This window comes from Gossypium arboreum, chromosome 4, assembly GCF_025698485.1.
Source record: "Gossypium arboreum isolate Shixiya-1 chromosome 4, ASM2569848v2, whole genome shotgun sequence".
NCBI classification, from domain to species: Eukaryota; Viridiplantae; Streptophyta; class Magnoliopsida; order Malvales; family Malvaceae; genus Gossypium; species Gossypium arboreum.
Genome location: NC_069073.1, coordinates 100,458,345 through 100,472,665, shown reverse-complemented (window position 1 = coordinate 100,472,665; position 14,321 = coordinate 100,458,345). Strand labels below are relative to the sequence as shown.

Here is a 14,321-nt window from a genome sequence, read left to right as displayed (position 1 = left end):
ACAGTAGAGGTAAGTCACCCAACCCAAGACACTTTCAAGGTAAATGAACATCGGCTTAAACTTTATAACAGTGAGGATTTCAAAGATAAATGAGAGGAGTTACGGCTTCGCGAAACTGAATAAACATACCTACCAGGTAAAGTCAAGCTTAGACTCTAAATAAGCGCTTCTTGGGAGGCAACCCGAGCACTAACCCTACTAAATAACTTAGTTATTTTTCCTGTTGCCTTATAATCTGACTGCAGGTATTTTCGGCACACACGACCTAGCACACGGGCGTGCTTTAGGCAGTGGCCTCCCCATGAGAAGGAGACACGGACTTGGCCTTGGCCGTGCTAAAACACGACAAACATTTTTCCAAAGATAGGATGACACACGGGCTGCGATAAATAGCCACGGTTGTGCGACACGGCCATGTGCACCACACGGTTAAGGGACACGAGCGTGTCCTAGACCGTGGTAAAACTGCACCTTAATTTCCAAAAAAATCAGCAGAGACACGGCCTACGATAAGTCACCACGACCGTACGAAGCGTCCGTGGGAGTCACATGGCCTGTCACACGGGCGTGCTTGAGGCAGTGTGAGAACTTGCCCAAAAATTGAAATGATAAACGAAGTCAGAATATAACATGGGTGTAGGCAACGGCTGTGCTTAAAGGCCATGTGCAATCCTGATTAATTGACACGGGTGTGTTGGGCTGAACACGGGCGTGGGAGAAATGAAAAGGAGCACCACATAACCATGCGATATGGCCATATGGGTCACACAGCCTAGACACATGGGCGTGTCTGAAGGCCTTGTGCGATACTGACTTAAAACATCAACCCATAAGCATAAGCCATGAGCACGGGCATGGAGAACCTAACACAGACGTGGCCAACAAATTGTGTGCAACACTGACTATGATTTCACGAAAAACACGAGTTAAGAACGCACCATACGGGCCTGTACCACAACCGTATGGCCCAAAACGGGGCTTACACGACCGTGGCCCCCAATTTAATCCCTCCTTAACCCTAATTTTTTATTTTTTTCCTTCCTTTTTCACTATTCATCATATTCTCCAACTAGCCACCCTCTCTCTCCATTTTTCTTTTTCCCCACTTTCCCCCTCTACTCCCCTCCCCTTGATTCCTTCATCTTCCTCCTTTCCCCTTTCCCCTCCTTTTTCTTTCTCCCTTTGCAACAACTACCGCAACACTCCGAGACTCGTGCCTTCCCCTGCTCACCACCGTCAGCCCGTACCACCTCCGACTCGTACCACCACCATCGGTCACATTTTCCTCACCCATCCCGTCTTCATTATTATTATTTACTTTTATTATAGTTATCATTTTTATTATTAATACTATTTATCTCTTTATTATTTCTTATTATATTATGTTTATAATTTGATTTCACTGCTTTACTTGCTTCACATCTAAATGTTTATTGAATCTAGACCTGCTGATTATTGATTTGGTTTGATGATATTCTTCCTTTGGTGGTTTTCTACATAATTATTCTATTTTTATTCTCATATTTCTTTATTTTTTATTTATTTACTTATTTATGATCATTATTAGTTTTAATTTAGCTTATTAGGTTTATGTTGAGTAGTGGCATATTGTTTAAATATCTTTAATTTGTCCAAGTTGTTGAGCCAAATCAAGTTAATAGACTAGCCTATTGTGTTGATGCGTTCAATTTGATTCATTTACTCTCTTTATTGTAGGCACACTATGACAAACACTAGAGGCAAGAAAACTTTCGTCCCTGCCTCTAAGAAGCGAAAAGGAGCGGCATCCTCCTCGGGTCCTACCACTAAAATACGACATCTATTCTTTCAATTCCCACCAGGGCCCTAGGAGAAATTATTTCAGATTCTACATTCCTGACCCCTAGCTGTGGGTCGTTGTATCGATTGGACTGCACTAGAGCAGGTCTATCTAGCTGATTCGATTCAGGCACTTCTAGCCACCGCTCTATGAGACAGATCCTTTGATATCATTAAGCCGACATATTTGGAATTCACCTTGGAACTCAGCTCAACTTTCCAGTTACAGATAGTGATGGCGGAGTACGATGACCCATGAACAGTTCAATTCTGCCTTGGAGGTCTAGTACGTCAATTGAGTGTCCCCGAATTTGGAGCTGCCTTGGGACTCTACACCGACGAGTTTATAGAGGCTGACCATTTCCCCCACCTCCACTGACACATACATCGTTCACCTTCATTGTGTTGGGTAGACCTCTAGCTTGCTACAGGCATTTATGATCCTAGCCATTTAAAGGTATCGGCTCTAGCTCCAGCTCAACGCTATCTCCATGCCCTCTTGGCACACACATTAATGGGGAGGTGAGGGAGCACTGGCGTCGTCCACACTCACGACACATACTTCTTGTGGAGTATGTGGCAAGGACATATTTTTTATCTCGCTTACTTTGTCGCCCTTGCCTTTCGCCACCAGACAGAACGACACCGAAAGAGAGTTATCAGCATCGGCCCATATGTGACTCATCTAGCGCGATATTTTGGGCTCTTGAATACAGTGGTGCAGTCTTCATCGCTCACTCTCATTGGCCAGATGTCCCTACAGGGCATCCAAAGTATGCTCTATATACGAATGATTGAGCGTCATCGTGGGTTTGACCCTCATTAGTACCGACTTGCACGAGCTACCGATGAGGATGACGCCGAGGATATTCCTGATGATATCCCTGCATTTCAGGAGGACCCACCTTCACAGCCACCACCGAGTCACCGAAAAGTTCATGCGGCTGCTTCATTGTCTAAAGTTTCTGACCACCTTCATCGCTTTGAGCAATATTGCACTCAGCGATTCAATAGCATCGAGGCGACGCTACAACAAATTTGACAACATTTTCACATATCGCCTCCAGCACCGCCACCTCACGATCCGAATGTCGATGAGGACTTTTAAGTCCATTTAATTTTCAACTTGTTTTTCTCTTTATTTTATTTTTATTTTTACGTTTCTTTTGCACTTTCGTTATCATTTTCTTACAAGACTTTTATTAGTATAATTGAATTTTCTTTTATCTAATTATTTCATTATTACTAACCATAACAACCCTATACATATAAATCCCTTAAATATTATTGATGGCATCGTAGTTTCAAAAGGTTCAGTCGATGGATACTACTAAGGAATAAACAAACAATCTTCCACAACTGCCATGTCCTACTCAACCACCACCATAGCCACCACAACACTGACCACCACGATAACCTCTTCACTGGGTACTGTGATTGTGGAACCCAACCTCTACCACCACCTTCACCTCTATCTACATTCACATACACATCACTTTCAATGCCTCTAAACCTATTTTCGCTCTTTCAAGGATTACATCCAAATTCAGGGAGTTTTGCTTCTCTCTCTCTCTTCTGATATTAAGTGTGGGGAGGTTATTTATGTGATTATCAGAAAATCCCTAAATTTTTATCTTGTTCTCAAATAATTTTCTCATATCATTATTAGAGCAAATTCTGATTGATTTATGATTTTTATTGATATGTTTTGAATTAAATCATAGGTAACCGTGCATTGATTGTTTAAACTTTAAGACACTAGAGGATCAAGCATGATAAGTTGACTTTTTAGAATTAAAATTGCTAGGTTGTTTCCCTGAATTGAGGTATTATCTTGAAGTTTTGAATTTACAGGATTGACATCAAATACCCATAAATTTCGTGAGATTTTGAGCCTTTTAGAGCATATATCTTTCTTGCTCACTGATTGTTTTTATGAGTATATCAACATTGATTCGCTATTCTAGAATTTGCATCGATTATACATGTCGAGACCACACCTTTGATTTGATATACTAAAATGATAAAGGCACTTAGGTTTTAACCCATTTACCCCATAAAAAGCCTACCCACATAATTGACCCCTAGTGAACCCCTTTGAGCCTTAACTATAACTTATCGATTTTTCCCATTAATATTAACCCACAACTTAACCTTTTTTGATTCATTTAGAATTTCTCCCTTTTTATTGACTCCCTTTTTATCGAGATTTAATTTAATTAGTTATCTAATTATGTTCATTCATTCCAGTTGCTGAATTATTTCTTATTATGTACTTTCTATTTAAGTACTTGTTCTTATTCTTAACAAAAAATTGTATATTTATATTCATTCAATTACATATTGTTCTAAAGAGCTTGGATGATTAAGTCATTATATTGAGAGAAAAGCTCACTTCATTAGTTTTGGTTAGTGTTAATTCTGGCATTTGTCGGTAATTCAGTGATTAGCTTTATTTTTTTCTAAGTATTGTAACCTATTAAATTAATCTCGATTCTAACCCTCTTTTTCAGCCTTTATCCACACCTTTAACCCAAGCCCCATTACAACCTGGTTAAAAACATTTTGATTTGTGTATCACCTCATTATAGTGGTGGAGATTTGATTTTCATGCAAGCCTATAGTAATAACTTTTCATGTTTGACTATTGAGTGCTTAATTATTGAACCTTAAACACTTAGAGTGATTTGAGTGAATCTTTAGTGAGGATGTCAACCTTTTTCGATTTGGAATTAAAGGTAATTACTTAGATAAAGAGGGATACCTACTATTTCATAATTGAAATGTTCATTTTGAATTGTTTGAAACTTTAATGTTCTTTTAGTTAAGCTCTTAATGTATGATTACTTGTGAATTATTTCAAACATTATTGATGAGAATTATAAGTTGAGAAGAATTTATTTTAATTGTGAGTTGATGATTTTGCTTGAGGACAAGCAAATGCTTAAGTGTGGGGATATTTGATAAACCGTAATATATACATATTTTTACCCTATGCTTGGCATATTTATGGATGATTTTTTCTTGGTTTCATTGAATTCGATGCTTCTAATGCTTTAAATTCACGTTTTATACTTAGGCAAGCATTGAAAGGCGAAAAAAGCAAGAAACAGGCCAAAAACGAATAAAATGGGCCTAATTAAGCATGGCACACGGCCTAGGCACTTCCACACGGGTGAACCACATGCCTGTGTGTGACACATGGGTAGACTACACCCCCGTGTTTCATGGCTATTCTACATTAATCCAAGTTAGAATTGCACAAGGCCTAAGCACCTTCACACGGACGTGGCACACTACTGTGTCCCTGTCGAGCCCAAGTCTAATTCTACTCAGAAAAACACCCAATAAGAGGATTAGAGAGGACATGCACAGCTGAAGGCATAAAATGCTCAAGGACAGCCATCAGAATCACCTCAGAAGTAGGATCTACATCAAGACTGAAGAATTCCATCCAATTTCCTACAAGTTCTTTGGGTTTCTTTATGTTTTGTTATTTTCCAAACTTTGAGATGTTTTCCATTATTATTATGAGCTAAACTCCTTAAATACTTAAGGAAGATAAAACCTAAGATGGATCTTACCTTAATTGTGAATTTAACCCTTGCTTTAATTTTCCAGGATATTAATTTAGGTTTTTGATGTGCTTATTCAGTGCAGCAAAAATCCCTGTTTAAAAGTAGATTATTCATAATTCAAAGGAGTTGCATGCAATCCTAGAGATAGGATGACATAAATCTGCCGGATTAGAGTCAAATATAATAAGGGAATCCATAGATCGAGTTAATGCGACAATAGGGGTTTTAATTAGAAAGAGATTTCAATTAATCAACCTAGAGTCAGTTGTTTTTAATCTCGAGAGAGATATTAACATAAATCAGGGATTTTTACGGATTAAGTCAAGTGAATAAATCGTCTAACTCAAAGGTAATAAGTGAAGTCCAGGTGGATTCTTCCTTGGGTATTTCTTCTCTATCGGTTTTTTAAAAAGTATTTTTCAACCGTCTTAGTTAATTAGATAATTAGTTTTAGATAAAACATTCTCTTAATTTTTAGGCTAGATAATAAAAAGATAGTAATTACTAGTACTTTTAGTCCTCGTGGATACAATATTTTCGGTCTCACCATAACTATACTACTGTTCGATAGGCGTGCTTGCCTTAAGTCGAATTTTTAGTTAGTTTCACGACCATCAATGGATAAAATTTTAAAGAAAGGTCTTAAGGGCATTTTGGTCATTTTGCTAATTAATGAAATAAAATGGGAAAATGAAGGAAAAAATCAGCCATTCTTCTCCCTCATCCAGCCAAATTTCTCAAGCCCTCCATAGCTAGGGTTTTCAACATTTTCAAGCTCAATAGTAAGTGCTCCCAAGCCCCGTTTTTAATGTTCTTCGCATTTTTGAAATCCTAGTATCATACTCTCTCTATTTCTACCCATATTTTGAGTCAAGGTTCATGTGTGATATGTTTATTCTTTTATTTTTTATGGAGGAATATGAAAGTTGTATGTATGTTAAACATCTTTTTCTAGGTGATTTTCATGAAAAACCCCTAAAAGGACCTTTTTGCAAAATGTGTAAAATATGTGGTAAAAATGTGAAATAATGGAGAAATGTGGCCTGCCATAGGAGGAAAGAAAATTTGGCTAGGCTTGGGTAAGGTAAAAATTGATGCATTTTATTATACGAGCCTAGGGACTAAATCGTAAAAATGTGAAAGGCTAGGGGCAAAACGGTCATTTTGTCCGGGGGTGAAATTTAGGCTCAAAAAAGAATAATGTGAGGTATTGATGATTCATTTTTATTGTTATAGACCCCGAGGAGCAAATTCTGGAGGTCGGTCGAGGAAAACGAAATGTTTTGGAATAACCGAAACGCGAAACTGAGACGAATACCAGGTAAGTTCAAATAACTTTAAGGAAACTATTAATATGCCTAATTACGTGTGTTATGAATGCATGATATCTAGTTATAATGATGGCATGAAAATCTATGAAATATGTCAATAATAATGATATGATAATAAATGTCTCGGTTGAAGTAAAAACGGAAATTCGATGGATAAACCATGGCTTACATGACTTGAGATCCTGCATGTATTGCAGAAAAGGATTTGGCCCAGACGGGTAATCCGTTGATCTCGAATGTAGAAAGGATCTAGCCCAGACGGGTGTTCCTTGAGTGATCGAGCCTCCCGAAGAATATATGTGCATTGTGGATTTAGCCCGGACGGGTAATCCGATTAGGGTCTAAATTTAGCCTGGACTGGTAATTCAGATCCAAGCTCATTGAGGGTGTTTGTCGCTATAAGGGATTTAGCCTGGACTGGTAATCCCGCCGTAAGATGTGAGGTTCGCGGGAGTGCATACATGAGATGATCGCTATTATGACTTGACAGTAAATGGATAATCTATCAAGATTTTCTGAGTAACTCAACATGATTAATATGTGATACAAAAATGAAAATGTTGAATGATGAGCTCATCTTAGATATGTTACATAGCGTGATGTTATGTGACTAACTTGTTGATGGAGTGTATGTGATAAGGAAACCATACCATGTTTGTTGGTTTATTTGCCTAATATGGTTGCATGCTAAACAAATCGATAAGTTTATTTTCTAGTTATTTGGGCTTACTAAGCATGTAAATGCTTACCCCTCTCTTTTCCCTGTCTTACAGAGCTCGTGGACTCACGAAGATTGGAAGACGGCTGGAGAGTCAACACACTATCATCTTGTTTAGCTTTGGTATATAGATACTCTTATTTTGTTCAATGGCATGTATAGGGCTTTTGTTAATTTTGTAATATGTGTCATTTGATTAGCCAATATAAAGGCTTGTAAGGTGTATATGTCCACATGCATATGGCCATAGGATTTGGCTCATTTTTTTTATAAGGTATGACCTACATAGTTGTGCATATTTGTGTTTTAATGTTATTGAGATGAATGAACATGGCGTATCATAAGTAGATACACATGTAACATGACCAAATCACATGGGATGGCTAGACCATAATTGGAAAGGAGTTATAATAATGAGCCAATCTTGAATGTGTTATAAGGCATAGACATTCTTGATCCAAGAGAAATAATTCTAGCATGTGTAAGAGTGATAAAATAAGGTTTACATGCAAAGAGGTTTATCGAGGTCATTTGAGAGTATTATTAGGCTTGGCTATATGTTATGGAAACCTATAAGTGAGAACATATGTTAGATGGTAACCAAAAGCTTGGAAAATAGCCTAACATGGTCCACACTAGTAGACACACGGGCGTGTGTCAAGACTGTGTGTGACACACGGACCACCCCATGGGTGTGTGGCATAACCGTGTGTCCCCTGCACCTAAAATTTTAAGTCAGAATTCATGGTAGTAAACACACGGGTAAAGACATGGTTGTGTGTCTCAACCGAGCGGAGGACACGGCCTAACACACGGGCGTGTGTCTTGGCCGTGTGCCCCTAAATGCATGCTGACATCATAAACAGAATGCTCAAGTTTTTGGACACGAGCGACCACATAGGCGTGTCAAGGCCGCGTGAAGGACATGGGCCAGAGACACCGGCGTGTGCTTGGCCGTGTGAAAACCCCTGTAGGTTCAAAGTAGAAAATAAATTCAATTAATTCCACACGGGTAGAGGACACGGGCATGTCCCAAAGCACACAACCGTGTGCAATGTATCCACACGGGCGTGTGAGACATTAACTTAGAATTTTTCTTAAATTTTTATTAGGTCCTCGGGTTAGTCCCGGATCAATTTCAATGTACGTTTGAGTCTCGTAGGCACATAATAGAGACACCAAGATGCTACTGGATTGGTTTCAAATTGGAACGAAATTTTATAACCTGTATTTCCCGAAAATGTTTAAGTAAATTCCTGGTAATGCCTTATACCTGGTCCGGGTCTCAGGTACGGGTAAGGGGTGTTACATTAGAACCTTAATTCCCCCTTTTTTTTTCTTTTCTTTTTTCTTTATTTTTATTTCGTTTCTATTCTATTCTTTCCTTCCTTTTTGTTTCACTTACTTTATTTTATTTCTTGTATGTTTTATTATTTAATTAACATAATATTATAATAATATAATATAAAATATCCTTTTACTTAAATTATAAGTAAATACATATTTATAATACAAGTGTACGTATATATTATTACCATTACACATGTATAATTTTAGCACCATACATTTGTCATTATTTTATTTATTTGTAATATAATAATGTTATAATATAATTTTTCATATAAATTAATATAATATACTTTATAACTAAATAATATATTTATATAGTTATAAACATAATAAAATTTAAGATTTTATCATGTTTGCCGCCTCATGTAATGCATTAGGCATAATTGCCTATTTAGTCCCTTTTATTTTCTTTTGATCTTTAATTAAACTTTCACACCTATTTCAATTTAGTCTTTTTTTTTCCTAATTATTCTTAATTCTAGCTAATTCACCTAACTAAAACCTAATTAAACACACAACTAGCTTCGTAAATATTTTTAAAAAGTATTTACGAACTTATGTCACTAAAATGAAGGCCCGATAATGTACTTTTCTGATGTCGTGAATTTTGGGTCATTACACACGGGGCCACCAGACACGCCGAGTCACAGGCTATGTGGACATTCGAAATAGGAGCACATCGTAGTGTCCAAGCCCGTGCCTTACCCAGTGTAACACTCTGACTTGGGTCACACGGCCAACACACACGCCTGTGTGCCCTAAAAATGGTCATACACGTTTGTGTATGAAACTGTGTTCTAGGTCGTGCCAAACCTGTAGGGTGTACTGACTTATGCCACACAGCTAAGTCACATGCCTGTGACGAGCATACTGACTTGATTTCAATTTCAACACCAGGGGACACACGGCCGTGTACTTAACCGTGTGTCACACATGGCTGAGACACACGCCCGTGTCTCTGCCCGTGTAGACAAAAAAAGGCTATTTACCAAGCCATTTTGCCACCCTAATCTTGTATGCACCCACACAAGCCAAATGGTACAAATTTATAGCATATATGGGTATCCAAATCAACCATAAATATGACTAAAATATACTATTTTCAATACTAACAACTAACGTGTTTATAGACTCATATTCTATCCATTCAAAAGATAACAATTTCACATATTCAAATCAATAAATTAAACCTTTCCAAACATGCATTATCATCCACCAATTCACAAGCACATAACTTCCCAAATATTAACCCTCTGACTTTCAAATTACCTAATATCAATAAGCATCATGAATCCAACCTCAATCACACAACATAGGTCAATTACCAAATCAAAGCAAAAGCCATTTACACATTTATATACATCATCAAATTCACCATCCGAAGCCAAATCACATGGCTATATATATACAAACCAAAACATATAAATTTACAAGCCAAATCAAATGGCCAAAATCATTATCAAAACATAACCAAAATGACTCAAAATCCCTATATATACCATGTACTTATAATGCCAAAGTTCATAGGTACCGAGAGATAGGTGGATAGTGTGACGATGTCTCCGACGATCCCCGAATCAGAGCTAGCTTTGAATTCACTATAAAACATAGAAAAATAAACAAAGTAAGCTATAAAGCTTAGTAAGCTCGTATGACATAAACTCTATATAATCATAACACTTAATTCAACTATTGATCATAAGTATAAGAATTCACATCAACTAACAAACCTTTCAATAACTCATTCACTAAACTATATACTTTCTTTGCCATTTCTTTGATTCAAAGCTAATATGGTTTATGCACATACCTGTACCATCTCATGCTAATCTCATACACATTCTCGTCTTTCATTTACCCGTTGAACCATTCAGAATAGAAGTCAAACACTCAAGGGTCTCACACGATAAGTACCTATACTATTGCCCGTAGCCAAATCAAAGTAATTTATCTGCGAAATACAGATATCATAGCCTGAAGCCAAATCAGCCGATATGCATGGCGCAAAGCCAAATCGGTTTATCTCGCACCCGAATTGTTATATCATGGCCCGAAGCCAACTCACTGTATCTGCTAATGACATGTCACTAGTATCCTAAACTATTCCTAAGGTTCAACTGGGATTCCAATCGTCGAATTATCATCGAATCATTTCCAAAACTATTCGTAGTCACATAATTGCAATTTATATTGTATCAAAGCCTATAGAATACATTTGAAATGAAATTATAACTGATAAACTGTAATTTATACATATTTTTACCCAATGTTAAACGCATTTTATGGATGATTTCCCATTAGAATTGGTGAATTCGATGCTCCTAATGCTTTAATTTCATGTTTTATACTTAGAAGAGCATAGGAGAGTGAAAGGAACGAGAAACGGGCCAAAAATAGAGAAAATGGGCCAAAGTACAAAGTCAACACGACCTGGACTTCCTCACATGGGCCACCCACACGGCCGTGTCAATTTGGCAGAATCGAAGCATGACTCACACGGGTAGAACACAAGCCAATGCCATTCTAACAGGCTCGAACATGGACTTCAATAACCACGCACGGGCGTGTCCCTGCCGAGCCCAAGTTGAGTCCAATTCGGAAAAGGTCACTTTTGAGGGCTCTTAGGCATCCTAAAGCCTATAAATACACCCTAGAGGAGGAAGAAAGAGGACACACAGAATAGGGATTAAGGAATTACTCCAAGAAATCCGATTGATCCATCTCAAAAGCCGGATTCATCATCAAGACTGAAGATCTCTCTTCAATTTCCCCTTCAGAGTTTTGAGTTTTCTTTATCTTTTGTATTCTTTATTTTTCTGAGATGTTTTCTTATTTAGTTATAAACTAAATCCCCTAAGGGGAATGAAACCTAAGACGAATCTTGTTATTATTTTCTAAATTGTATGATAAATATTTAACTTGTTCTTAATTATGTGTTCTTAATTCTTGTTTTGATATCCCAGGATACTGATTCAAGATAAGCTCTTATTCAGAGGAGGAATAGACCCTGTCTAAGAGTACATTTGTCATAATTAAGCGGAGTTGTTTGCGCGCCTAGACATAGGGTGACAAGATTTTTTCGGATTAGGGTGAAACCTAATGAGGGGATCCATAGATCGAGTTAATGCAACCCTAGGGTGTTAATTAGAGAAAGGTCTCAATTATTCAATCTAGGGATTAGACGTTATTAGTCTTGAATAGGATAATACCATAACTTAAGGATCTCTACGGAACAAGTTAAATGAATAAATCGTCTGATTCAGATCCAGAATAACAAGTGCACTCAATCGATTTTCCCAAAAGCAATTCCCCAATTCTATTCTCTGTGAGTTCTTAGTTTAGATAATTAGTTAGTTAAAACAAAACCTCTTTATTCCTAGGCTAGATAATAAAAAGACAGTCATTACTAGTACTTTTAGTTCTTTTGGGTTCGACAATCCGGTCTTGCTAAAACTTTACTACTGTTCAATAGATACACTTGCCTACATCGCGATAATAGTTAGTTTCAAGAATGATTAATTATAAATATTTAAAACCTATTACGAAATCACACGATCAAGTTTTTGGCACCGTTACCGGGGAACTAAAATATTAGGAACACTTAATTTTTATTACTTTAGCCATTTATTTTCTTGCAATCTAATTTTATTTTTAATTTCATTCTAATTTACTAATTTTCTTTTCCTTTCTTCTGGCAGGTTTTTTATAGTTTATGACTAGAAGAAACCCATTAGGACCACTGCTTTTTGACGAAGAAGTCGATCGCACAGTTCGCAGAAACCAAAGAGAAATAAGGCAAAGCCTAAGATACACAGAGAACGAGCAAGAAGACGATACTCAACCCCCAACCGAAGAGATGGCTGAACACCAAGACAATCAGCTACGTCCTGCAATTGCGGCTAATCAAAATCTTGTTCCATGCACTATGTATGATTATGCTAAACCTTCTTTAACAGGAACTGAATCAAGCATAGTTAGACCTGCTATAGCTGCAAATACTTTTGAACTGAAACCTAACGCAATTCAAATGATACAACAGTTTGTTCAGTTTGATGGTTTGCAGGATGAAGATCCCAACGCTCACTTAGCAAACTTTTTGAAACTATGCGATACATTTAAAATTAATGGCGTTTCTGACGATGCCATTCGTCTTCAGTTATTCCCTTTCTCATTGAGGAACAAAGCTAAAAAAGTGGTTGAACTCGTTACCACGAGGGTCAATTACAACTTGGGAACAAATGACCGAGAAATTTTTACTAAAATATTTTTCGTCAGCTAAAATGGCTAAATTACATAATGATATCTCTTCTTTTGTGCAGATGGATTTAGAAACACTCTATGATACATGAGAGAGATACAAGAACCTTTTGAGAAGGTGCCTTCACCAAGGGTTACCGCTTTGGCTTCAGGTTCAAACATTCCATAATGGCCTGAATCCTTCGACTCGGCAAATGGTTGACGTAGCTACTGGCGGAACCATCAATAATAAAACACCTGAAGATGCTTATGAGTTTATAGAGGAGATGTCATTGAATAACAATCAGTGGCAAGTCATGAGGACAAAGCCAACGAAAACAGCCGATGTTTATATCGTAGATTCGGTCACCATGCTCTCTAATCAGGTAGAACTTTTGAATAAAAAAATTGATGGTTTTCTTAGTTCTTCACAGGTTCACCCAGTAATGCAGTGTGAAGCAAGTGGAGGTGGAACAAGCCATTCGGAATACCAACCTTATGGCCACAACATGGATAACGAGCAATTAAATTACATGGGTAATAATCTTCGACCTCAAAATATCCATATAGTAACACTTATAATACAGGTTGGAGGAACCACCCAAATTTCTCATGGGGAGGCCAAGGAAATCAGCGACCACCTCTAGGCTACCAACAGCCACCCTATCAACAGGAAAAGAAACCGAACCTTAAAGAGATGCTCACAAAGTTTATCTGGTATCAGAAACCCATTTTTAGAACACCAAAATGGCACTTAAAAATCAACAAGCGTCAATCCAAGGGCTCGAAACTCATATAGGCCAGCTTTCTAAACTAATCTCTGAATGACCACAAGGGAGCTTGCCAAGTAATACTGAACCTAACCCAAGGGAACAGCTCAACGCGATTAATATTCAAGATGACAAATGAGTCATTGAGCCTGAACCAGAACCGAGGCAAGAAACTGTGCTAAGCAAAGGTTAAGGTGAGGTAGGTCATAATAAAAACAAATCAGTGAATGTCAAATATAAACCTCGTGTGCCATACCCCAACGCGACAAGGAAAGGCCGCTCAGATGAACAATTTGGTAAATTCCTTAAACTCTTAAAAAATTACACATTAACTTACCGTTTATTGAAGCTCTATCACAGATGCCAAATGCAATGAAATTTTTAAAGGAGCTTTTAGTAAATAAGAGGAAGTTGGATGAGGCGTCGCATGTGGAGCTAAACGCAGTGTGCTCAGCTATTCTGCAAAATAAGCTACCGAACAAATTAAAAGATCCAGGGAGTTTTATGATTCCTTGCTTAA

General features: G+C 37.5%; 1 non-coding gene across 1 annotated transcript; it reads right to left on the bottom strand.

Annotated features, from left to right (window-relative positions):
- Positions 1-13,081: 13,081 nt before the first annotated feature.
- LOC128292072 (small nucleolar RNA R71) lies at positions 13,082-13,188 on the bottom strand. Its single transcript, XR_008282057.1, has one exon. It is a non-coding gene; the product is annotated as a small nucleolar RNA R71 (small nucleolar RNA).
- Between the last annotated feature and the right edge of the window lie 1,133 nt (positions 13,189-14,321).